Source organism: Mauremys reevesii, linkage group 10 (assembly GCF_016161935.1).
Source record: "Mauremys reevesii isolate NIE-2019 linkage group 10, ASM1616193v1, whole genome shotgun sequence".
Lineage (NCBI taxonomy): Eukaryota > Metazoa > Chordata > Testudines > Geoemydidae > Mauremys > Mauremys reevesii.
The window spans coordinates 25,597,276-25,622,971 of record NC_052632.1 but is presented as its reverse complement, the minus strand read 5'-3'; the positions used below and the strand labels follow the sequence as shown (position 1 = coordinate 25,622,971).

The window sequence follows — 25,696 nt, the reverse complement described above, 5'->3', positions numbered from 1 at the left end:
TTCAGGCCAACTGTGTTCTAAAGAATTTCTGAAGAGATCCTATATTTTTAGTTCCTACACTAAATAGTTTGGATACTTCTGGCATAGCTCTTTTGTATGTTAGTTTTGACACTTATATTTCATTCCTTTTATCAATGCAATTAAACATCTATTGGATCTCAAGGCTCGGTTGATGCTTTTATACTTTTGAATGGTCTTCTTTGGTTGTTAGTCTAAAGCCTTTCAAAAATTCCCCATTTATTAGCAGTTGAAATTATTAAAATATATTCAGGCTTTTTTCCTCATCAGCTTAGAGTTGCTATCACAAAGTTTCAAGGCACTTGAACCGTTTGTCACATCTATTGATAACTAATATTTCCTTTGTTATCTTTTTCCCAGCTGATGTTATATACACTGGAGTCTCATGTTCTGGGACAGAGAGGAGGGTGGCAGCAGCTTTTCAGCATTCAGCTTATAACAGGCAGGCTACACAGCCTAGGAAATAACTTCTGATTGTTGTGGGTTAAAGAGGCACCAAGTGCCCACTCGGACTTGCTTTCCAAATTCTTCACTTTTATATTTAACAAAAAGCAATATTCTCTTGTTGACAGAGAGAACATTCCAGGCTCTGAAAACCTGAGCCTCGTAGGTGGGGACATGTGAGTCGAGCAGACCATAAAGAGTGATCAGTACCTCAGAGAAATAGGCCCCTCCTCTGACTATGTCAGTGTTAAGTGAAACATTGGAGTAGACCAAGGTAGTGAGCACTAGTTCTGAGTTCACATGGATCCAGTATCTGGGAACCCCAAAACAGGGGTCTGGGGCACAACAAAGGGGGGAACCAAGGGGAGCAGCCCCCCCCCACACACACTTGGCCATAGACTCTACTACAAATTCACGGTCCTGGTCTCTCTGGTGGGAGAGGCCCTGGCCAGTCTCTTTTACACGGTACCAGGCCTTAGAGATGGGAAGGGAATGGCAATTGAAGCTGTCAGTGATCAGCACAGCCTGAAGCAAGGACAGCAGCTCCTTTTGGGGCTCCGGCCCCCAAAACATCTGAGACCTGGCTCCCCATTTCCCAGAAGTCTGGTCCACCATCGCCTCATGCTACCTCCTCCATCTCTACCACTTCCAGGCCTGATCCAGAAGAAGAGATGGTGGCTTGGCGAGGACATACATGTGTTGCACCACAACATTTCATTGAAATAGGATATAAAAAATCATAAATTTCATGATTTCAGCTATTTAAATCTGAAATTTCACAGTGTTGTAATTGTAGGGGGTCTTGATCCAAAAAAGAGTTGCGGGGGGGGGGAGGGGATAGGTTTGCGGTACTGCTACCTTATTTCTGAGCTGCTGCTGGCGGTAGCGCTGCCTTCAGAGCTGGGCAGCTGGAGAACAGCAGCTGCTGGCCAGCAGCAGTGTAGAAGTAAGGATGGCATGGTATAGTATTGACACTCTTACTTCTGTGCTGTTGCCTGCAGAGCTGGGCCCTCAGTCAGCAGCCGCCACTCTCCAGCTGCCCAGCTCTGAAGGCAGCACAGAAGTAAGGGTTGCAATACTGCAACCCCCCTAAAATAACCTTGTGAGACACACACCTCGCAACTCCCTTTTGGGTCAGAACCCCCGGTTTGAGAAATACTGGTCTCCTCCCATGAAATCTGTAAAGTACAGGGTAAAAGCACACAAAAGACCCGATTTCATGGTCCGTGACATGTTTTTCATGGTCGTGAATTTGGTAGGGCCCTGCATATAAGGAAACCAAGGCATAAGAACTAGGAATGAGCAAATGAGACCTTCAGTAAAGGAAGGAAGACACTGCTCTGGTGTCGTGCTAAGTTTTGACTTCCCTAATAATAATGTCCCAGGCCTTAGATAAGCTGGAGATAACCTGGTAATGGAATGCTACCGCCAGAAAAACGAAAAGAGCAGGATTCCGGCCCAAGGCAAAGTCAAATGACAAGTGAACACAACACTGACTGACCCAAAGGAGCTGCAGCACACACCAGGGAGGAGTACCCAGTGCACCGAATGAAAGGGTAAATGAAGGGATTAGAGGAATGAACTCAAAAGCACTCAGATGGATTCAATTCCCCTGGATTGTCAGGAGAATGTCAGAGCTGCATGTCTTTGTCTCTTATAATTGTTTCGTTCATCAAACTTCCGCCCCCCCCCCACAACCCAGTTTTGATATTACAGTGGTTCCATTTATAAAAGCTGCTCTTGTCTATTTCTGTACCTTTTTACATTTTATCTGCTTACTGGGTTGAAGGTCAACAGAGCTCAGGAAGAGAATATTGTAATTTGTATTGCTACCAAGCTAGTCGTTTGCCAGAGTCACATAAACAGGGTGTAATAGTAAAACTGCCCTGGCTCTGGTATGTTCCTCATGAATTTTAACCTGCAATTCAAGTCACAGTTCTGAAAATGTAACTCTGGGCTAGCTGGAAATGTGGTTTTGTGCTCTTTTGAACTAAGTTTAAGCAGCTGGAAAGTTGTTTTCACATCCTGCTCTATGACAGACATTACAATCAATTCTGTACTCCTCAGTCGTTATACGTCTCATTTGTTTTCTCCTGTACAAGAGTCTCTGGCTCTCCTCTGATTGTCCTTCCAGCCTCTGCTGCAAAACCCAGTCATTCTCCAGTCTCCCCCAGAGTCCCTTAAGAAAAGCTCAGAGTAGACCTTTCTCTGGTTCCTCTCCCCAGATCTAACAAATCTCTACCTCCCCCATTCCTGCAAAGGAACTTGGACCCTTCTCTAGTCACCCCCCCACCCCCAATTCCCATTCCAAACCCAACCATTCACCAGCCTGCTCAGCCTTCCCATGCTCTGGCTTGAGGGGGAGGGAGATGAGTGAAGTGAGCCCTTGTGTATAGCCCCACTTTGCTTGTCCTGTGCTTTCGCTTTGATCTGATGCCTGAAGTGTGGCCACCAGCCAATGCTCATTGGCATAAGTAAGGAACTATATAGTCCAGGGATCGGCAACCTTTGGCACGCAGCCCGCCAGGGTAAGCACCCCTGGCGGGCCGGGCCGGGCCGGCTTGTTTACCTGCTGCATCTGCAGGTTTGGCCAATCGTGGCTCCCAGTGACTGTGGTTCACCGCTCCAGGCCAATGGGGTGGCGGGAAGTGGCAGCCAGCACATCCCTCTGCCCACGCTGCTTCCCACAGCCCCCATTGACCCAGAACAGCAAACTGCAGCCACCGGGAGCCGCGATCGGCCAAACCTGCAAACACGGCAGGTAAACAAATTGGCCCGGCCTGCCAGGGTGCTTACCCCAGCGGCCCGCATGCCAAAGGTTGACGATCCCTGCTATAGTCCCTTTCAGGCATTACTCATGCTAGCAGTCAAAGTCCGCAGTTCCCTCCCTCTCTCCAAGCTTGCTCCACTCCTTCCTTGTTTTTGTAGCACTGAGGATCCTCCCATTAGACCAGAGAAGGAGACATTGGAGTAAAAGAAGTCTGTGCTGAGAAGCAGACTGAGAGTTAGAGGATGAGATGGGATACAAGAAAAAACATGATTTGAACTGAGCCTCCCCTTGTCTAATGGGCTTTATACCAGTGGCTCTCAACCTTTCCAGACTACTGTACCCCTTTCAGGAGTCTGATTTGTCTTGCGTACCCCCAAGTTACACCTCACTTAAAAACTACTTGCTTAATAATCAGACATAAAAATACAAAAGTGTCACAGCACACTATTACTCCCTGCTTACTTGCTCCTTTTTACCATATAATTATAAAATAAATCAATTGGAATATAAATATTGTACTTACATTTCAGTGTATAGTATATAGAGCAGTATAAACAAGTCATTTTCTGTATGAAATTTTAGTTTGTACTGACTTTGCTAGTGCTTTTCATGTAGCCTGTTGTAAAACTAGGCAAATATCTAGATGAGTTGATGTACCCCCTGGAAGACCTCTACGTACCCGTAGGGGTACATATACCCCAGCCTGAGAACCACTGTTCTATATCCATACTACCCAGTTAGAGCAGGAACTGCGGAGAGGTTGTGTTTGCAGCAGGATTCATTTAACATGAGGGAGGGTCAGACCTGGAAGAAAGTTTCAGGTCTCATGCAGAGAAGGAAGAGTCTGGAGAATGATCAGATTTCCATTAGCTTTTCATACTGTAACAAGCGGAAGAAAGCAGGGAGGTTGTTTGGGGAGGGAGGTTCCAATTGATTTCTTTCTGAAAAATTGAATTCCATCATCAGAATATATTTAAATATTGTTTATATTAGAGCACTGTTAAATTAATCAAAACTAGGGCTGTCGATTAATTGCAGTTAATCGTGTGAGTTAACTCAAAATCGTGATTAAAAAATTAATTGTGATTAATTGCAGTTTTAATCACATTGTTAAACACTAGAATACCAATTGAAATTTATTAAATATTTTGAATGTCTTTCTACATTTTCATATATATTGTATTCTGTTTTGTAATTGAAATCAAAGTGTATATTATTTTTATTACAAATATTTGCACTGTAAAAATGATAAACAGAAGAAATATTTTTCAGTTCACCTCATACAAATACTGTAGTGCAATCTCTTCATCGTGAAAGGGAAAGTTACAAATGTAGATTTTTTTGTTGTTAAATAACTGCACTCAAAACCAAAAGAATGTAAAACATCAGAGCCTACAAGTCCACTCAGTCCTTCTTCTTGTTCAGCCAATCGCTCAGACAAACAAGTTTGTTTACATTGGCAGGAGATAATGCTGCCCGCTTCTTGTTTACAATGTCACCTGAAAGTGAGAACAAGAATTTGCATGGCACTTTTGTAGCTGGCATTGCAAAGTATTTATGTGCTAGATATGCTAAACATTTGTCAGTTGCACTTTCATGATGAAGAGATTGCACTACAGTACTTGTATGAGGTGAATTGAAAATACAATATCTTTTGTCTACTTTCTTGAAGTCCATTGCCTTCATTCTGCTGTTTTCCCTCTTATCATTCCTTAGAATCATGGAATCTATCATTTCATAATTATTTTCACCCAAGCTGCCTTCCACCTTCAAATTCTCAACCAGTTCCTCCCTGCTTGTCAGAAGTAAATCTAGAATAGTGTCTCCCCTATTCACTTTCTCCATCTTTTATAATGAAAAGTTGTCTTCAGTGCATTCCAAGCAGGGCCGGCTCCAGACCCCAGCGCGCCAAGCAGGCGCGTGGGGCGGCATTGTCGGGGCAGGACGGCATTTGGCTCCGGCGGACCTTCCGCAGTCATGCCTGCGGGAGGTCCACCGGAGCCTGGTACGAGCGGACCTGCCACAGGCATGACTGCGGAGGGTCCCCTCTTCCCGCGGCTCTGCTTGAGCTCCCGCAGGCATGACTGCGGATGCTCCACTGGAGCCGCGAACCAGCGCACCCGCCACAGACACTTCTGCCCCGGCCGCGGGATCGGGGAAGGGCGGCGAAACGCGCCGCCCTGCTTGGGGCGCCGTAATTTATAGAGCCGCCCCTGATTCCAAGAACTGGTTGGATAATTGGTGCCTTACTGTATTATTTTCCCAACAGACGTCTGGGTAGCTGAAGTCCCCCATCACCATCAAGTACTGTGTTTTGGATGATTTTGTTAGTTGTTTAAAAAAAGCCTCATCCATCTCTTCTTCCTAGCTGGGTGGTCTATATTAGACACCTACCATGGCATCACTCTTATTTTTTACCCTTTTTTGTCCTGACCTAAAGACTTCCAACAGGTCTGCCTCCCACATCTATCTCTACCTCAGTGCAAATGTATACATCTTCAATATACAAAGCTACACCTCCTCCTTTTTCCTGTATCTCATATGAAGGCTATGTCTACACTGCACATCACTGGCAGTGGTAAATAGGATATGTGTAACTACACGCCACAGTGAAAAGCAAGCTGCATCCACACTGCAGTGGGGTAGCTACATGTGTCAGTGAAAGACTCTGACAGGGGAGGCAGTGGGGAAAAGCTCTGGGAACGGGGAACATTCTCTGCTATCTCCCTCCTGCTAGAGTCTTTCCCTGTTGCTGGATCCTTTCTCTGTAGTGAAAGACAGTTTTCACAGTGGAAAGAGGTAAATAACACAGTCCCCCAAAGATCTGTACTGGGACCAGTGCTGTTTAACATAGTCATAAATGATCTGGAAAAGGGGATAAATAGTGAGGTAACAATGTTTGCAAACAATAGAAAATTACTGAAGATAGTTAAGTCCAAAGCTAACTGTGAAGAGTTACAAAGGGGTCTCACACAACTGGGTGACTGGGGAAGAAAATTCAATGAAATTCAGTGTTGATAAATGCCAACTAATGCACATTGGAAAACACAATCCCAACTGTACATACAAAATGATAAGGTCTAAAGTAGCTGTTACCACTCAAGAAAGAGATTTTAGAGTCATTATGAATAGTTATCTGAAAACATCTGTTCAGTGTGCAGCGGCAGTCAAAAAGCTAACAACGTTAGGAACCATTAGGAAAGGGATAGATATAAGACAGTAAATATCATAATGCTACTATACAAATCCACAATACGGCCACACCTTGAATACTGCATGCAGTTCTGATCACCTATCTCAAAAAAGATATATTGGAAGAAGTACAGAGAAGGGCAACAAAAATGATTAGGGCTATAGAACAGATTCCATATGAGGAGAGCTTGAGAAGACTGGCACAGTTCAGCATAGAAAAGAGACAAAGTGGGAATATGACAAAGGTCTATAAAATCATGAATGATGTGGAGAAAGTGAATAAGGAAATGTTATTTATCCCTTCATATAACACAAAGGGTCACCCAATGAAATTAATAGGCAACAGGTTTAAAACAAACATCAGGAAGTACTTCTTCACACCGCAATCCAGTGGAGCTCATTGCCAGGGGTGGTAGTGAGGCACAAAGTATAACTGGGTTCAAAAAAGAATTAACTAAATTCATGGCAGATAGGTCCATTACTAGCCAAGATGGGCAGGGATGCAACTCCATGCTCTGGATGTCCCTAAACCTCTGATGCCAGAAGCAGACTGGACAACAGGATGGATCTCTCAATAAATGGCCGTTCTGTTCATTCTCGCTGAAGCATCTGGCACTGGCTCCAGTCAAAGGACAGGATACTGGGCTAGGACCACCACTGGGCTGACCCAGTATGGCCACTCTTAGGTTCTTGTTACCATAGTGCTTAGGAGACCAAGTGACAGACCAGGTCCCCATTGTGATTGGCACTGTAAAAACTGATCACCCAGAATCTACGAAAATCTCTGTTAATACAATATTTTGAGATGCAAGTGTGGTGCATATTTCACATGAAGCAAACCAATGCATTTGAAATAACAGTGCTTAAACTGCACAGAATAATGAGAGGAATGAACCTCGGGTTGCTTTGCTAAAACATTCTTTAATTGCTGGACTTTCGGATTATTGGATTAGAAGATTAAATGGGATGCCTGAAAATCTTAATTCTGAGGATGGAGTAGAGAAAGACTTTTCATGAATCAAAGTGCAATATCTCTATAAACCTCGCAGTTTGTACCAGTTACTATAAAATTGTTCAGAAGATATTTTCATTCTCGGGTACAGAAGATGCTAACTACAGCTTCTCTGGGGGCAGTTCTAAAAGTATTCTTAACTGAAAGGCTAATGTATACCTTTCTTCCAAAGAAGCAATCACAGATTTTCAAGTGTCAGTAATTGCTACAGATATTCTAAGTGTGGGTCCATGGACCACTAAGCTTCCTTGCCCATATGTTACCAGAGGAATCTAGCCCTTTATCAGACATTAGATGGTGCCCATGATTACCACTTAATTTAATTACGAGCAATGAGAACAGCCCTGATTTCTCTGGTACTCTTGCATTTACAACCATGCATGCTGCATTGTCAGGTAAATAACATTTTATGCTCATATAGTGACTTTCATTCCAAGGAACCCAAAGTACTCTGAACAACTATGGGCTATATTTTGGCTTCTTCTGCATAAGCCAGCCAGAAACCTCCAGAGGCCCTATGCATGCCAAAGGGAGAATCCGTGTCTGGGTAAGACCAGGGCTCTGGCCAACCCCACTTTCACGTACCATCTAGCTAGCACCTACCCTGGGAGGGAATGAGCCCTGCACACCTGAAAAGTCCGGGGCAGGGGGAATGGCTCCACCCACTGCTGGCACATTCAGCCTTCTGTGGCTCTGGCAGTAGTACAAGTCAATAATATGCAGTCACTTGTTGGGGGGAACATGGCAGACCGGTTGTCAAATGTGCACAGCCTGTGCACAACAGTGAGGGAGGGGAGCTTTGAGCCCACAACAATGGAGCAAACCCCTATTCTTATTAAAGGTACCATGGGATTGAACATGTCCACAGAGAGCAGAAAGGACCTCAGCTTTTAACATCCCTCTTGGAAGGCCCACACATTTAATTCCATGGAACTCAATTTATTTGCCTCAGAAGGATGGGCTGAGTTGACCCCGCTGGGATTTGCTGGTCCAGAGAGCCTAGGTGTTTCAAATGTGATGCCTAGCAACATAATGAAATTATGCTACTCCCTCCAGGTCTGGTTTCAGAATTATAAGGAAGGTGCCTTTTAATCATGTACATGAAAGAATCTCAAGACACTAATTATAGTAAGATTGGCATCAAATTCCAGGAAACCTCAGATAATTCTACAAAACTAGGGAATTCTGTACGCAGGAAATGTTGCAGGAACAGTACTAGCCACATTCCCAAGCTACTAATCCTTTGGGTAATTGTCAGCATTTTTTTCCAAAGTACCATTCTCTCATAGATTTTTTTTTTTTTGTACAGAAACACTTGCACTGTAAAAATGATCAGTTCCAGCATAAAATCCAGGGTATCAAAGTGATCAAATATGGTGACAATCAAGGACATATAAGTACCTAGAAAGGAGAATGAAAATGTGAATTTTTGTATCATAAATTAATATTTCTATTTCTTTTTTCCAGGAAAAATATGTTGAGGGTGAAATCCTGGTCCCATTGAAGTCAATGGGAGTTTTGCCAGTGACTTCAGTAAGGCCAGGCTTACATGCTGTTTGACTGTAAATTTTGTCTGGATTTAATGTATTTTTGAGCTGATCTAATTCTATATGCAATAGACTGCTTATTTACAAAGTAAAACTGTAGAAATAAAAACAGTTATTTCAATTGTTTGGCCACAGAGGTTTACTAAAGAGAAGTGCTGTCACTAAATTTCCGTTACTAAACAAATTTCATAATTGTTTATCACTGAACTGTCCAACTTCCTTTAGCCTGAAACTTCACACAACAATAAACTGAAGTTAAGTGTGGTTTAAACTGGGATCCGATTAAAAAGGATTATATTACCTGACCTAGTGTAAAATAACTGGTTAGGTGATGTAACTGATCGGTGTTGGGATGCAGACATTCACCACTGCTGTAGGTGTCTGCTTCTCAAGCCAGTACTAATGGACAAAAGTATCCACTTCACAGAAACTTCTGTCATAACTGACACTCACTGACAGCCTTAGTTTTACTAAGCTTAGTATACACTTAAAAAATAAAGGTTTGTAATTTTCTACCAGTGATAGCAACAGTGGAAGACAGGGCTCAGGGGCTTTTACCACCATGACATCTACCTCTCTTCTGAGAGAATACAGCCTTGTTCCTGATTCTGTTCTCGCTGCAATTATACATTAGCATAGAGAACTGACTTAGAGAATATTCCTCATGTACACCAGTATAAGTATGACAAAATCCAGTTTTCCCTTTTGTTGCCCTTGATATATACACACCAGGAGCTGTGTCACCTTTTATGTGTGAAACATTTAATCAGAAGTTGTATACAGAAATCTAGGTCCCAAGGCTTGGAGGGAAGGTACAAAAGTGGCTTTTCTCCAACTGTACCCCCACCCCTGGAGTCATCCCGGGTCAGTTCATCCCCTAGCAAAACTTAAGTTGTACCCAGCCGCAACAGGCATTGTAATAGCTGCGGATCATAAGACTACATTGCTCAAGGAACATCCCCATGCTCTTGGGGTTATGAATGGGGTGAGAAAGAGCCCCCTATGCTAGTTCTGTCACCCAATCATTCCCCCTCTCCATCAGGGAAGTTCCTACAAAGCCAATTAAGTTGCCTAGTTGACTTTATGGTTCCTTTGCACCACTAGAATGGCACAAAGTGCCGTATGGGGCTAAGGATCTAATATTTATTGTTCTCAGATATATTCAAAAAGTAAAAAACTCACTTCAAATTATAGCAATTTGTAGCCTGGATCATGCCATTTACACTGTAAATCAGCTTAGAAATCAAGGTTATCCTCTCGAGAAACAATTTAAGATTTCCATAGCATTCTGAAATCCTCAGCTAAACAAAGTCAAAATGGATGATAAACAAAACAGAGTTTCTTTGTGGATGATCATCATGGAGCTGCACTCCCCTTTTACAGTAACCCACTAGCTATTAATTTGAATGACATCAGCAAGCAATCCCCAGTATTCCATTAATATCTTATGACAAGCTCATAATCTTTCCAGTTTAAGAAAACTAGCCTTAACTCATTTGTCATCTCTGGTTTCGGTTGCAACTGTAACCCACGAATACTCAGTACCTGTGATCTGTTCAAAGCACCTATAACAACTGTGCATTATAAGTCAGTCAAAGTATAATTTATTGTTTTTCTTTATGTTAATATTAAGGTCTTACTGAAAAAGTTATATTATACTGTTAAGCTATACTATATAGTGAATTCATGTCTATGAAAGTACTGTCTATAAGGATCAGTATAGGATAAAATTCTGAAAAGCACCTATGTAACTCAGTAGCCTAAGTTCCATTTTCAGACGTGATTGAGCCCTGGTCTACACTACGAACTTATGTTAGTATAACTGTGTCGCTCAGGAATGTGGAAAACTACTTACTTACGAAATCAGACATAAAAATACAAAAGTGTCACAACACACTATTACTGACAAATTGCGTACTTTCTTATTTTTACCATATCAATAAATCATTGGAATATAAATATTGTACTACATTTCAGTGTATAGTACAGGGGTAGGCAACCTATCAGCACGCGAGCTGATTTTCAGTGGCACTCACACTGCCTGGGTCCTGGCCACTGGTCTGGGGGACTCTGCATTTTAATTTAATTTTAAATGAAGCTTCTTAAACATTTTAAAAACCTTATTTACTTTACATACAACAATAGTTTAGTTATATATTATAGACTTAGAGAAAGAGACCTTCTATAAACCTTAAAATGTATTACTGGCATGTGAAACCTTAAATTAGAGTGAATAAATGAAGACTCGGCACACCACTTCTGAAAGGTTGCAGACTCCTGGTACAGTATATAAAGCAGTATAAAGAAGTAATTGTATGACATTTTAGTTTGTACTGACTATGCTAGTGCTTTTTATGTAGCCTGTTGTAAAACTAGGCAAATATCTAGGTGAGTTGATGTATCCAATAGAAGACCATTGCGTACCCCCAGGGGTATACATACCCCTGGTTGAGACCCACTGGTGTAGTGGATCACAAGCTAAAAAAGAGTCAACAATGTAACACTGTTGCAAAAAAAAAAATCATTCTGGGGATGTATTAGCAGGAGTGTCTTGCTTACAACACAAGAAGTAATTCTTCCGCTCCACTCCGTGCTGATAAGACCTCAGCTGGAGCACTGGGTCCAGTTCTGGGTGCCACATTTCAGGCAAGATGTGGATAAATTGGAGAAAGTCCAGAGAAGAGCAACAAAAATTATTAAAGGTCTAGAAAACATGACCTATGAGGAAAGGCTGAAAAAATTGGGTTGTTTAGTCTAGAGATGAGAAGACTGAACAGGGACATGATAACAGTTTTAAAGTACAGTACATAAAAAGTTGTTACAAGGAGGAGGGTGAAAAATTGTACTCAACCTCTGAGGATAGGCCAGGAAGCAATGGGCTTAAATTGCAGCAAGGGAGGTTTAGGTTGGACATTAGGAAAAACTTCCTAACTGTCAGGGTAGTTAAGCACTAGAACAAATTGCCTAGGGAAGTTGTGGACTCTCCATCATGGGAGGTTTTTAAGAACAGGTTAGTCGAACACCTGTCAGGACTGGTCTAGTTGTTACTTAGTCCCACCTTGAGTGCAGGGGACTGGACTAGATGATCCACTGAGGTCCCTTTTAGTGCTACACTTATGTGATTCTATGAGTCTATATGAATTATAGAACAGAAAACGGGCCTGTATTTCAACATATGAGATAAAAAAATTTAAAAACACCTACATGATTTATGAACCTATTGACTTTCATTAAGACTAAGTACCCAAGTCATTTTTGAAAATGTAACCCTTAGGATCCTATGACACAGACGCTTTTCAGAAGTTTACTCATCCACATTATACACGCACTGTAACATACACTGAGTATATGGTACACAGTGTACATATAGCAAAATTGAATATGCATATTAAGATAATGTATCGATCTTAACTTCCCCAAAATCTTTTCCGGTGTATATTCCACAGTGAGATAATTTTCTGAGTGTTGGTAAGACCATCTCAAACTGCTTTGCTACTTATTTTCCCCTAACCACAGTATAAACTAAATGAGCATGAATTAGTTTCATGATGCAACATGTCTGAACTTGGCATGTCTAAGCCTGATGTTAATTTAGGAAAACCCCAGCTCCTGGAACCTAAGATCTGATTCTGCCCAGTGATTTTTGCTGCATTTACACCTGTGCAGCAGGGAAAGTAGCTTTTCATTTTACTGCTTATCAGTATTTCATGTCTAATAGACAGTTGTGATAAATACCTGTATAAGTGAAGGATGAAATAATGTGAATGTACTGCAAATAATTGATAAGAGAGACTAGAGCAGGCTGCCCTTTTGAAGGTGATTTCATTAAATGAGGGTAGGACAGTTTTTATCCTGATGATACACCGTGGGTTTTTTAATTTTCAAGTAAGGAGAAGTCGTATGCAAGAGTCGTAGGAAAGAATGGTTTAGTTGCGGGGAGGGAGGCATAGACAATTGCTTTATAGGATCTTCAGTCTCAAATACATTTTAAAACAATGTAAAAATATGTTAATAATTAGAGTCAAAATAATGAAGATGGCTGAGGATGGAGGCTTAATGGTGTGATGTGATGTAAGTAATTGGGATCCTGGGATACGAAAACACACAGTCATGTTCCCATCCCTTGGTCTGTGGGGGAGAAGCTTTGCATCATGCTGTCTCTGCCCTGTGAGAGTGGTAGCCTCAAATTCCTCCTCCCCCGGACACTAAAAGGGTGTGAAAGTGAAAATAGCACTTACGAAATACTCCAGTGATCTTGAGAAAGGGTCCAAAACTATACCAATAGTATAAGCCAGTGGCCTCCAACCTTTTTACACACAAGATCACTTTTTGAATTTAAAATCAAGCCAGGATCTACCCTGCCCCTTCCCTGAGGTCCCACCCTGCTCACTCCATTCTCCCCTCCTTCCATCACTCACTCTCCTCCACCCTCACTGGGCTGGGTTAGGGGGTTGGGGTATGGGAGAGGATGCAGGCTCTGGGCTGGGGAGCCCACAAGCACCACCCCCGCAGCTCCCATTGGCTGGTTCCCGGCCCGTGGGAGCTGCGGGGACAGTGCTGGGGACAGGGGCAGCACGTGGAGCTGCCTCACTCCCTCCCCCTCCCCCAAGAGGCCGTAGAGATGTGCCAGCAGCCAGCTTCTTCCAGGAGCGGCGTGGGGCCAAGGCAGGTCCAGAGGTCACAATCGACTGGCAGAGGCTCCAGGATCAACGAGTTGATGACCACTGGCATAAGCTGTGCTGGTGTGCACCGTGACTCTGCAACACTGTAACTTTAGTACTAAGCGTTATTTTAAGTTGTCTATTTTTTTTTAAACTAAGGTACACTCTTAATTCTACACTATCTGTAATGGAAAGCTTTTGATAGAGCTACAGAGAATATTTAAATAGGTAAGACAGATAAAATAAAAAAGTAAAAGGGGTGTAAGCCTACAGGGCATAAGCCAGCTACTAACTGATGAGGGCTTGCTTCATGCTCCTGTGATAACAGTGATTGTTGTCCACAAACCACAGGTTTAGGAAATTGTTCATTACAGCAGAACTCCAACCCTGACATGGTATAATCCTTTTCCTTTGTCCTTCTTTGTGTATATTAATCCTAACAAGTTCATATATCAAGAATGCAGCTCTGATTACTTTTCTCTGTCCAAAAATAAACATGGAGCAAAAAGGAAGGATACAAAGAGAAGGAAAAAAGAGCCTGTCAATGGGCCACCCTTCGGAAAACCTCAAGATCTACTGCCTGTCTATTCACGGCATGGAAATGCTTAGGAAGTGATCCCAGCTTGGTGGTCTTATTTTTAATTAAAACAAACGAGGTTCCTTCAGCTGCTGCAGATAAATATTTGATGAAGAGAGACAGGGACAGATGTAAAAAAAACCCTACAGTAAATACAGAATAAGACAAGCAGAACAAATGTAGCAGCATGTTATATACAAAAAAATTTAAAAAAAAATCACTTTACAGATTTTGTCAAATATCTTTCCAACTAGAGCCTAGTTTTGCTAAGATCACCCTAATGGCAGGATATGTAAGTTTTTGTTTATAATCATTCTGATGAAGTACAATGGAAATACAAACACATACAGATAAATAGAAGTTAAAAAGCCATTTTATTGTAGGTTATGCGCTTAAAATATAGCAGGATTAGTTTCTAGGCCATTGATGAGAAAACAGTTTAACGTTGTTCTGTATTTCCATGTTGGCAGATTATAATATGCTACAGTGATTAATAGGGTTATTCCCTGAAAGTGTATATTAAAGATGGAAGGTGTCTTGTGATACCTTATTTTCTGATACATGCGTTGTCAGAACGATAAGTATAATAGCATCAGCTTTATTGCGAGGCCTCTTACCATGTCTGAGCTGACAGGTCCTTTATGGCTGGTTAATTTTAAAAGGTGAATGTGGTACCACTTGATGAGTTCTTCCAGTCACTTTTGTACTTATTTGTGCAATGCTGAAAGAGGATATTTTAGAATATTGGCTCTAGACTTACTTTGCTTTTTAGCATATTAATTAACATTACCCTTACAAAGACCATTATTCATGAAGTAACTCAATAATTATCCACAGAAGAGTTATTAAAGAAAGAACTCAACAGTTCCCCTTCTGATACTAACCTCCATCTGGTCGTCCATTATTTGTGTATCTGAACTGTATTGGCTGTTAGGTTAGAAGCTGAGTCTGCAACTCTTACTCATATTGAGTAGTGCTATTGACTTCAGTGAGACCAGGCATTTGAGTAAGAGCTATTCAGCGTGAGTAAGGGTCACAGTATTACAGAACCCTTCTGGCAAGGAACATGTTTTCCCTTCTCTGCTGTGTGGAGTCGATCACAGTACCCTTGTACTTTAAACTTACACACTCTGTACATGCAGTTGACAAGAGGCTCTGCCTTACATTGAAAATGGACATTCCCAGCAATCCTTGTATATGTTTGTATTTGCTGTAATATGCAATGTCTTATAAAGATGTACGTTAGTGGAGGATAGATTTTTTAAATATCTCAGGAACAAAAGAAGTCCTAGGAATGGTGTAAATCCATTATTAGACAGAGATGATAAAATTGTCAATAATGCTGCAGAAAAGGCAGATATTTCTGTTCTGTATTAGGGAAGAAGCTGAACAATGTATTCATGTCTTAACACTGGCAAGGAAATACTTTCTATTCTAATGGTAACTAGGAGGGCCGCCCAGAGGATTCAGGGGGCCTGAGGCAAAGCAATGTTGGGGGCCCCTTCCGTAAAAAAAAAATTTACAATACTATATTCTCGTGGGGGGCCCTGTGGGGCCCAGTGCAAATTGCCCCACTTGCTCCCCCGCCCATGGGTGGCCCTGGGAAAAATAAACCTTCTGCATCTTGGCACAAATCCAGTTTTGAGAAAACTTCTTTACAAGGTATCACTGGTTCTCAGCATCAGCTAGTGCTAAAAGGCACTAAAGCTTATTAAAAGGGTTGGACAAATATGTGCCATCAAAACTGTTTCTGGATTGAAAACTAGGGGTTTTTAAAAAGCAGAAAAAAATCACGGACAACGTCTGCTTTCCTTCAAAATTTGTTGTGGTTTTTTTTAATTGAAAAGCTGAAATTAGTCTGCCATAACCTGAATATGGTTTGGGGTTTCAGAAGCATGTGGCCAAATATCTGCTGCTTGCTGTTTGACTGTTTAAAGAAACAATAAAAAATTCTGCTTAAAAAAAAATCCAAAACTTTTTGAACCACCTCAGCTTGTGACCAAACGCCTGAGCCCATCCAGTCAGAGATTTTTCCAGGTTTCTGATACTCTGCTGGCTTCCTTGACTCATATCTGTCTCCATAACTTTGGGTTCATTTAGGTTAGAATATAAGAACAGCCATACTGGGTCAAACCAAAGGTCCATCCAGCCCAGTATTCTGTCTACCGACAATGGCCAATGCCAAGTGCCCCAGAGGGAGTAAACCTAACAAGTAATGATCAAGTGATCTCTCTCCTGCCATCCATCTCCACCCTCTGACAAACAGAGGCTAGGGACACCATTCCTTACCCATCCTGGCTAATAGCCACTAATGGACTTAACCTCCATGCATTTATCTGTTTCCTAGAGACTGGCTCCATGGGGTCCCTCACAAACTGGAGACGGTTACTGTGGGTTTGTCTTTAGTATATCTTATGTACATACTCCATGAACTGAGCATTTGAGCTTGTTCCAAATCTGGGATGAGCCTATGTTGTGAAAACTGAAATGCTCAAAATAGCACATGCATGTGAATGGCCATAGGTTGTTAAAATTAAATTACCCCAGGGGTTCTCAAACTGGGGGTCGGGACCCCTCGGGGTCACAAGGTTATTACTGGGGGCCGCGAGCTGTCAGCCTCCACCTCAAACCCTGCTTTGCCTCCAGCATTTATAACAGTGTTAAATATATAAAAAAGTGTTTTTAATTTATAAGGGGGGGGTCACACTCACAGGTTTGCTATGTGAAAGGGGTCACCAGTACAAAAGTTTGAGAACCACTGAATTAATCCCTCAGGAAATGTAGTGGGGGGTCTCCCTTGGTAGGTTAGAAAGGAGGTAGGTGGTGTAGGATATTGCTCTTCTCATGTGATCCCTCCCCTAGTGGCTAATTTTAAATGAAGCTACCCTCCCCTGACATGAATCTCCCTATGGCACTGAAATTAAATATAGACTATAATTTGGCATTTGAGAAGTGAAAGGGATGGGAGCCCTAATGGAAAAGCTAACAGCTTGGCTCTTCTGCAAGCCTCAAACTGCTGAATGAGCTTTAGGGTAGGGAAGGCTGTGCCTCCCAAACAGCTTGGCCCTGCCCCCATCCGACCCCCACTGACTTCCTGCCCCCCGACTGCCCGCTCCCCTCAGAATCCCTGACCCATGCTGCTCCTTGCCCCCTCACCGTCCCCCAGAGACCCTCCACTACCACCCCAGGACCCCACCCCTGCTCCCTGTCCCCTGACTGCCCCAACCCCTATTACCCCCTCGCTGAGTCCTGACAGATCCCTGGAACGCCCATGATCCAACCCTCCCATTCCCTGTCCCCTGACCACCCCCCAACCTCTGCCCCCTCCCTGTCCGCGGGACTCCCTGCCCCTTAGCCAACCCCCCCAGCCCTGGCCCCTTACCCCTGGCTCCCCTCTCACCCGGAGCCTCAGCGTATCCAGGAGCTTCGCTCAACAGAAGCAGTGTGTCTCCGGCGGGGCCCCTGAGCTCTGCCCCGCTCAGAGCCATGTGGTCAGGGGGCGGGGCCCGAGCCCCTCCCCGCTCAGAGCCACGTGGTCAGGGGGCGGGGCTGGGAGCTCCACGCTGAGCTCAGCTCCCTCACCACGCGGCTCTGAGCGGCCCCGCCAGAGCCACGCTGCAGCTGTCCGGGATGCTGCTGGATGGGCTGAGGCTCCGGGAGAGGGGAGGGGAGGAGACGGGAAGGGAGCCTCAGCCATGCTCGTGGGGGCCCCTGCAGAGCCCAGGGCCCGGGGCAAATTGCCCCACTTGCCCCTGCCCCTCTGGGCGGCCCTGGTAACTAGGCAGGATGTTGAAGAGCAACCTCAAAAGTTAAACAGTTTTACATCTGTAGTCCAGATAACTTCCACCTAAAAGGTTTTTTTTTAAAATAGTGAGTTCTGAGAGCCAATGATGCTGCTATTTAATATATCTTAGAATATTGGGGAAGTCCCCGCGGACTGGAAAAAGCTAATATGATGCCAATATTTAAAAAGAGCAAACTGAATGTCCTGTGTCACTATAAGTTGGTTAGCCTGACACTGCTCTCAGTCAGAATCATGGAAAGGCACCTGCAGGATGCAATCAGTAAAGAATTAAAGGATGGTAGTATAATTAATGCCAATGAACATGGTTTTAAGGAAAATACATCTCATCAAACACTTGATATCTTTTTGATCAGATTTCATGTTTGGTTGATAAAGTTAACTTTGATGACATAATATACTTAGACTTCTGGAAGACTTAGTACCATACAACACTCTGATTTAAAAAATTAGCAGTATACAAAATCAATGTAGCACATATTAAATAGATAAAAAGCTGACTAAATGATGGATCTCAGAAAATAGTTATAAATGGAGAATCATCATTCAGTGGAGTTGTTTCTAATGGGGTTCCACAGGGAGCTATTCTCAGCCCAAGGCTATTCAAAATCGTTATCAATAACCTGGAAGAAAATATAAAATAATTGCGGGTAAAGTCTGCAGATGACACAAACATTGGTGGAGTGTTAATGATAAGTGTAGGTCAGTTCTGCAGAGTGATCCTGAACGCTTTGTAAGCTAAGCTTACTTGAGTAACGTGTGTTTTAATACCAGGGGTGGCTGTAGGAATTTTGCCGCCCCAAGCCCGGCAGGCAGGCTGCCTTCCGCGGCGTGCCTGCGGACGGTCTGCTGGTCCTGCGGCTTCAGCGGACCTCCCGTATGCGTGCCTGCGGGAGGCCCGCCGAAGCCGCGGGGACCAGCGGACCCTCCGCAGGCACACCTGCGGGAGGTTCGCCGAAGCCGCGGGACCAGCGGACCCTCTGCAGGCAAGCCGCTGAGGGCAGCCTGCCTGCCGCCCTCGTGGCGCCGGCTGGGGCCTGGAGCCGCCCCTGTTTAATACTGGCAAATGCAAGGTCATGCATGTAGGAACAACAGATGTAAGTTACACTTAGAGGATGGGGCAGTATATTTTGTAAAGCAGTGATTCTGAAAGGGACTTATGGGGTCCTGGTGGATAACCAACTGAACATGAGCTCCCAGTGCAATGCAGTGATTAACTTTGGATTATAAACAGAGGAATATTGAGTAGGAGTTAGTATTGCTACTGTGTGCAGCATTAGTGAGACCATTGCTGGAATATTGTAGCCAGTTCTGGTGTCCACACTTTAAAAAGGATGTAGGCAAATTAGAAAGGGTTCAGAAAATAGAAGAATAATTCAAGGTCTGGAAAACCTGCCTTAAAGTGAAAGATTAATGCCAGCTCTACACTAAAAAGTTAGGTCTACCCAGCTACATCATTCAAGGCTGTCAAAAATTATTTAATTTTAGCATTTCTCAAATGCGGCCATGGTGGCCGCATGTGGCCACAAGGGACTTTTCTTGTTGCCACAGACTCTTGGGCAGTGACTGGGGCTGGGGGTTGGGGTGCAAAGCAGTGGCCCCTCCCCCAGGACAGCCAGCAGGCCCTGCCCCCCTCTGGAGCCACAAATTCTAGAGGAGCAGGCAGCCAGTGAGTTCTGCATCTTCCCAGGGGCAGTGAGGCTCATGCTTCAGCCCTGGGGTGGCAGGTGGCAGGCTCCAGTTGTGGGGCTTCAGACTCCAACCCTGAATCCCAGCTGCGGTTGCCAGCCCTTGGTTCAAGACCCCCCCCACACACACACATTGCCCCTGGCCAAAGCTGCTTCCCTGGCCCCTCATCCATCCCCCCATCACCCCTGGCCTCTGCTGTCTCCCTATCCTCCTCCCCATCCAGGGCTTAATTTGTTCCATGACTTGCCAGGGCTGAGTAAGTCTGTTGTGAAAATTGATATTTGCATGTTTGTTAATATCACTTTTAATTGCCTCCCAGCTAGCTAGTAAGTCTGCTGTGAAAAGTGATATTAACAAATATACAAATATTACTTTTCACGGCAGCAGACTTACTAGCTAGCAAGTCTTCTTAAAAAAGCAAAAGAAAAAACAACAAAAAGACAAGAATGTGCAAAGCACCTTATTTGTGTTACTATTCTGTTTAGGTCCAGTAGAGAATAAAGATAACTGTACATTATTTTTAGTTATTGCATCCACAAAAAACCTCTACATAAATAAATTACATTGATTTGGGCCTGTATAAGCATATTTATTTGTTTTTCCTAAAGTTAAGTATTTTAGGAAAAATTGTCAGAGTGGCCACCAGCAAGAGTTGCTGGCCGCACTCTGAGGCCACAAAAAATTTTATTGTGAGAACCCCTTTCTAGTAGAACAAATGCACAACAAGATCCAATAGCTGAAAACTGACAGAAAGTGCAAATTTTTAACAGTGAGAAGAGTTAACCACGTGAACAATTTACCTAGGGATGTGGTGGTGGAGCCTTCATAACATGATATTTTTTAGATCAAGACTGTATGTGTTATTAAAGGATATGCTTTAGCTCAATAAGTTGTTATGGGCATGATGCAGAAACCACTTGGTGAAATTCTATAGCCTTTGTTATGCAGGAGGTCATACTAGATCACTGAACTGGTTCTATTCTGGCCTCAATACCTGTAAAACTCTTGTGCGCAGGACAGAATATTGCTTCCCTGGACTCTCAGGGTATGTTGCAACACATACAAAACATCTAGTTTTTAATTCATGGAAATAGCTGATAATTTTTGCAGATTCCAGTAACAGAAAACAAAAGATGGTTTGCCCAATGTTGGAGAGATAAGTTTTACTGTGGAAAAATGTACTTTCACCATTTAAATTTTTCTATTTATTTTTAACATTTCATTGTTTATGCTTTGTGAACTGTACCCAGGAAAGGTTTTTATGGTGGCTTACAGAACGTGCCAGGCTTTTTGTCACCCTAGCTCATAGGCCTGTTCTCCTGCCATTATAGTCAATGAGAGTTTTGCCACTGATTTCAATAAAGGCAGGGTCCTTCGACAAGAAACATGGCAAAATATTTAAACTACATATGATTAAAGGCACGTTTATTGTGAACGCAGGTTGTATTATCAGTGAGAAACTCATCAGAGTCACTTGTATTTATTCACTGCAGAAGTTTCCAAACTGGTTTTATTTATTATAACCCATTGAGGAAAATGTAGTATAATGCTCCACACTCAGTATTATGAACTGGATAAAAACTTAAGATAGTCTAACCCCTAATAAAGACATCTTATTACAGTAACATTTCATCACCACACATACAGTCTCTGTTACTGATGTCTAACAAGCCATTTGATTCCATTGTCCTTTTTAATGACATAATTAATGGCATTTGTCAGCAAAAGTAATTAATTGGGTAAAGCCTTTGTGTTGCACCATCAGAAGTGGATAGCCTGGTGGAACGTTGCTATTGATTTTTATCCAATATTTATTAGCAAACTTTGTTGGTTCTGTATTAAGGCAATTGAAAATACAACCCAGTGCAACAGCAAACTGCTTATGTGATGTACCAGCCCCTCCCTCATCCTTCTTCAGAAGCAAGTGGATGTAAAGTCCTGGTGTTTGTCTAGCAACCTGTTCCCAATAAATTAAAACCTCTGCCAAAAGTCTCTTTGGCAGATAGTCAAACATTTGAATAGCTACCCTCCAGTCTAAGCTGTATGTGGGATGATTCACAGATCCAATTCTCCCTTTTGGAATTCAGACATTAGATTCAAATCAGGTAATAGGGCATATCTACACCACGAACTTTTGCTGACAGACATTATATCAGCATAAAGCTGCCGCAGTTAGCATATCGCTTGTGCATGTGCATGCTTGACTTCTTGCATCGACACTGCATATACTCACCAGGAGTGCTTATGTCAATGCACAGCGTGGTGCACCATGTGCAACACACCACCATTCGGCACATTGTCTTTTGGGAGGTTTTGTATGTATGCCCCCACCAATGTATGGTGGGGGCAGAAACGAGTCATGCAGAGGTGATTGGGAGAAAGGGGTCAACTTACCTGCATGCAACTGTCTCCATCATATAATGTTATCTATTTCCCACAATTTTTGCACTGTTTTTAAAAATTGTGCGATCCCGCACGACTCACCTCACAGTCTGCCATCTGTGACAGAAGCATGGAGCCTGCACAGCTCTGCACTATTGTCATAAATGTTGCAAGCACAAGACTCATGATCCGCCAGTATTTGCAAAGCTGTAAGAACAAAATCAGTGAGTAACATGGTGATTTCTTGGAGGACAGATTGCTGTGGGACATGGTGAGAACCATTTCACGGTTATTGGCATTCACAGAGCAGCTGCAGACAGTGGAGCGCTGCCTTTGGGCTGGAGAAATGAACACTGACTGGTAGGATCACATCATAATGCAGATTTAGGATGATGATCAGTGGCTGCAGAACTTGTCAATGACCAAGGCCACATTCCGGGATTGTATGCTGAGCTTATCCCAGCCCTGTATCACAGGGCCACCAAAACGAGAGCTCTGCTGACAGTGGAGAAGCAAGTGGTGATTGCACTGTGGTAACTTGCAATGCCAGATTGCTACTGGTCAGTGGGAAACAATTCTGGAGTTGGAAAATCCACTGTGGGAGCTGTTGTCATGAAAGCATGCGGGGCTATTAATCATCTGTTGCTACATAGTATTATCACTGTTGGCAATGTGCAGGAGGTACTGGATTGATTTGCAGCAATGGGGTTCTTGAACCATGGTGCAGCAATAGACAGCATGCATACCCTATTTTGGCACCAGACTACCTTGCCACAAAGTACATCAACAGAAAGGGGTACTTTTCTATGGTTATGCAAGCGTTGGTGGTTCACCGGGGATGCTTCACTGATATCAGTGTTGGCCAGTCAGGGAACGTGCATAACACTCACATTTTTAAGAACACAGGAATGTTAAGAAAGCTTAAAGCAGGGTCTTTCTTTCGCATTGATGGGAAAGAAAGCCACCTCGACACCACCAAGGAAAGATTCAAATACCAGCTCAGCAGGTGCAGAATGACAGATGAATGCACTTTTGGTAGATTGAAGGGACACTGGCATTGTTTACTCACAAGACTGGATCTCAGTAAATAAAACACTCCAATGGTTACAGCTGCCTGTTGTGTCCTGCATGATATCTGTGAAGCAAAGGGGGAAAAGTTGCTGCCAGGGTAGAGGATGGAGTTGGAGCAGCTGTGTGCTGAGTTTGAACAGCTGGACACAAGTGCTATTAGAAGAGCTCAATATGGAGCTATTCAGGTCAGGGAGGCTTTGAAAGAGCACTTTAACAGTGAGCCACAGTAATATGTTGTGGTGGACAGTGCTCTACCTGGCCTGCTGTTTTGGGGCCCATTAAGAACTGTGTGGTGCTTGGTGCACAACTGTGAATGTTATACCATCAGTGCCTCTATTAATTGTGTGGTGCTTGCTGAACATTTATGATTATCACACTGTGGTTGTCCCTGGTCCTATGAGTTGTGTGTAAGCCTAACGTCAGTACTGGGCAAATTGAAACCATAGAAAAGAACAGAATTATCAGACACATAGATGACACATAGTCAACGTGGTTTTTGTAAAGGGAAATCATGCCTCACCAATCTACTAGAATTCTTTGAGAGGGTCAACAAGCATGTGTATAAGGGTGATCCAGTCGATATACTGTACTTAGATTTTCAGACAGCCTCTGACAAGGTCCCTCATTAAAGGCTCTTAAGCAAAGTAAGCTGTCATGGGATAAGAGGGATGGATCAGTAACTAGTTAAAAGATAGGAAACAAAGGGTAGGAATAAATGGTCAGTTTTCAGAATGGAGAGAGGTAAATAGAGGTGTCTCCCAAGGGTTTATACTGGGACCAGTGCTATTCAACATATTCATAAATGATCTGGAAAAAGGTAAATAGTGAGGTGGTAAAATTTGCAGATGATACAAAACTACTCAAGATAGTTACGTCCAAAGCAGACTGCGAAGAATAGCAAAGGGATCTCACTAAACTGAGTGACTGGACAACAAAATGGCAGATTAAATTCAGTGTTGATAAATGCAAAGTAATGCACATTGGAAAACATAATCTCAACTATACATATAAAATGATGGGGGTCTAAATTAGCTGTTACCACTTAAGAAAGAGATGTTGGAGTCATTGTGGACCGTTCTCTTAAAAACATCCACTCAATGTGCAGCAGCAATCAAAAAATCTAACAGAATGTTGGGAATTATTAGGAAATGAATAGATAAGACAGAAAATATCATATTGCCTCTATTTAAATCCATGGTATGCCCACATCTTGAATATTGCATGCAGGTGTGGTCGCCCCATCTTCAAAAAGATATATTGGAATTGGAATAGATACAGAAAAGGGCAACAAAAATGATTAGGGGTATGGAACAGCTTCTATGTGAGCAGAGATTAAAAAGAGTGGGACTTTTCAGGTTGGAAAAGAGACGACTATCCTGTCTGCTCTTTCCTTCCCAGGCTGTCTGCAGTACTCATCCTCCAGGCCCTTTGCTCACAGTCTGATGCAGCACTGGCTTGCAGGATCTCACTGAACATGTCATCCTGAGACATCTTCTTTCTCCTCCTTATCTGGCTCAGGGGTCTGTGGGTGTGGAGGGGAAGACTACCACAAGGCTTCAATGACAGCAGCTGCAGATAAAACACACAGAGGTACCAATGTCAGTATAGTCACAACGGAAAGTGAAAGTTAAGATTCAGAAGTCCCTTCCCTGGTCTCAAAGTTTTAAACTAGTTGCATATGGACACTTCTGCTTGGGATGGCTTGTACATGGTGCTAGTCACAGCACCAGCCATGGTGAATATGTCCCACTGGGGTGAGGGAAATGAGGGGGGAATTGCTCGGTTGCATGAAATTATGAGTATAGGACAATGACACTGAATACTGGCACCATTTTCCACAGGTGGTGGTGATTTTAACAGATATCTCACTCTGGAGGGTAACAAAGGCAGAGAGAAGACAGCTGCTGGCGTCCTGAAGCTGCTCTCACCCATATGCTGCTCGACGGTGTACTGCAATGGTGCCTGCTGAAGTTATTGCTGACTGGTGGGTGCTGTGTCTTACCACAGAGGAAGAAATAAAGGCTGCCATCCCTCTCCCAAAGGAAATAAAGGCTCTCCCAAAGATCCCATCAAATCTTTGGGAGAGGACTGCAGAATATCCCCATGAAAGTTTCACTGCGATCTCTCAGGAGGATTCAGGTAGGTTGGCCACTCATCCTGTACTAAACCAGACAGTCCTGCTTTTCTAGGGTTTGTCCCCTATCCAGTATTCAGACAAAACTGGACATGGTGTTGTCAGTATCTGACAGGAGATGTCATTTTGAAGAGTGCGCTGCTTGCTCCCTGCTGGCATGACCTTGCACATAAGGTCATGCTGGCAGGGGTAGTGTGGCACGGTCTTCAAAATGGGTCCCTCAATGTGGCGTGAACTTGGATGCAGAAGGAGACTGCTCTTTGGAAAACATGTCCCTCGATGTCTCTGAACTGCCAAGGGTAACTGTGATTAATAGAAAAGGGAGGCAAGGACCCTGTTACTACGACCCAGAGAAAAAGATAAGGACTTTGATAAGGACATCACAGTGGGCAATGAA

General features: G+C 43.2%; 1 protein-coding gene across 1 annotated transcript in view; it reads right to left on the bottom strand.

Annotated features, from left to right (window-relative positions):
• The window catches only part of CGNL1 (cingulin like 1), a 149,567-nt gene extending 134,709 nt beyond the window's left edge, over positions 1–14,858 (bottom strand). The window contains exon 1 of the mRNA XM_039492997.1: positions 14,839–14,858. The gene's annotated coding sequence lies outside the window, so the exon portion shown is untranslated. The remainder of the gene's footprint in view (positions 1–14,838) is intronic.
• Positions 14,859–25,696: the final 10,838 nt, after the last annotated feature.